This window comes from Sphaeroforma arctica, assembly GCF_001186125.1.
Source record: "Sphaeroforma arctica JP610 unplaced genomic scaffold supercont1.169, whole genome shotgun sequence".
NCBI classification, from domain to species: Eukaryota; class Ichthyosporea; order Ichthyophonida; genus Sphaeroforma; species Sphaeroforma arctica.
The window spans coordinates 1-2,065 of record NW_014040389.1 but is presented as its reverse complement, the minus strand read 5'-3'; positions in this window follow the sequence as shown (position 1 = coordinate 2,065).

The window sequence follows — 2,065 nt, the reverse complement described above, 5'->3', positions numbered from 1 at the left end:
ATGACCACATGTCTAATTTGTAGATAGAAATAATAACGTAAGTCACGTTAATACATTAGCTGATATAAATAAAGTTCCATCTGGAGAAAAGTTGAAAAAAGAAAAAGACTTATTGGATTTTGGAGATTGGCGGGAGGACCAAAATCTATAAGTAGTAGTTCGGAGATTATAAAATTTAGTTTATAATATCCTACATCTACTAATGTCTCAAATAGGTCCAAGTAGATGAGTCATACCAAATACTCAGGCTATTGGAGCCATCAAAGTGAATTTAGAACACTTTGGATATATTGGAAAAAGAGCTTGTATTAAATTATTTAAAATACAAATAAAAACCAATGTATTATCTCAATTGATCTTGATATTTTAGACTGACCGGAGGCCGTATTTCTACATTTAGTTGGTCAAAATTAAATCTGACTTCAATTGCCCATAACCTGTAGAACCTAATAAATCTGTTATGATCTGATTAGTTGTTTTATTTAAGTCAATAGACTAACTTATTTATGAGTAGTTCTTGTGGTGATATATACCTGGTTGTGCTGCCTTAATTGCCTTAATTACTAGGGAGCACAATCTGTGAGTTTGGCTTCTCAACTAGGAGCATCTGGTGCTCTACACAATCACATATATTACGTACACAAGTCAAACAGTACTCGGTTATCTTTGTGTGTTTTGGCGTTCATATGGGTTTTATCCAGGCCAGCCAACACATGCCGAATTCATCCGTGGTCTGGTGCGGCATTGGCTTACCCTCATCCTCGCTTCTCGACCGGATTATGACGGATAACCTGGTCCTTCTCGGTATTTCGTACTCTGCACTAACCCATTCCGCGGCACTACACGGCGCAGACCCGATCCGTACCACAGAGCGACTATGAGAGCCATACCATATGTTCATACATTGTATCATACATACTTGCCATTTTTGAAATATATATTATTATCCCTATGTCAATACATAATATTAATATGCTCTTAAAAAAGTATAATATGTGGAAATATAGGAGAAATAATAAATATGAGGAAATTATACGAGATAAATAATAAATATGTAATATATATATTTTTAGAAAAATAGTAAATATGAAAAATGAACGAAATATATATGTAGGAAAAAAATAAATATGAAATAAATATGCCATATATTTTCATGAATATGGCATATTTTATTAAACAATAATATTCCTAATTTTAAATAGAGTACAAATATTTGTGTTTCCTAAAATAATATTACGTGTATAAAACGTTGAAAATAATAATATGCACTTTTACGTTTATTTGTATGTGCTCCTCGGTCAGGTCTGCACTATGTAACTACTAAGTACAGGGTATCGAGAGAGTAAGCCGGTAGGATGTTGAATTGTTGATATCCAGAATTCCAGATAATCCAGAATTGTTGATATCCCGGCCCAGCATTCCAGCCTTTCAGACCTAAATATTTTTAACCAATAATTTGCTATATGGCACTTGGTATTGATGGCAGAGTTGCGAATTGTCTTATTTTATCATTTTTTATCCAATCCAGGAGTTTTTAATATAGAGGTATGTACTCATAAAAACGTAATTTTGAAAAGATGCCACGGGCGTCACATACTTGGGATCTATTCTACATTGGACTGTACCTAACAAACCCAATAGGTCTGATCCAGACCGAATATCTGTATTCTTAAGACTGAAAGAGATAATTGGGTCACACGCTGGGGAAATCTTGGCTGTATGGCAGCGAGAAGTGCTAGAAGGCTTGGGGGTTTCTAGGTCCACTCAAAAATACAACATTTCGAGCTGGAAAAGAAGATAGTGTTAATGGTAAACTAGACATGCTACAGATAATACATAGTGCAACACCTGATAATGCATCTAATGTACAGAAGGCCCTGAGGCTATGTGCAAACATTGTATTAGGCTGCAGAGCACATCGTGTAGCATTAGGGATAATATTATTTATTTCAAAAATGGCAAGTATGTATGATACAATGTATGAGCATATGGTATGGCTCTCATAGTCGCTGTAGTGGTTCAGGAAGGATTATTGAAAAATACTATTCGTAGAAATACGGCCTCC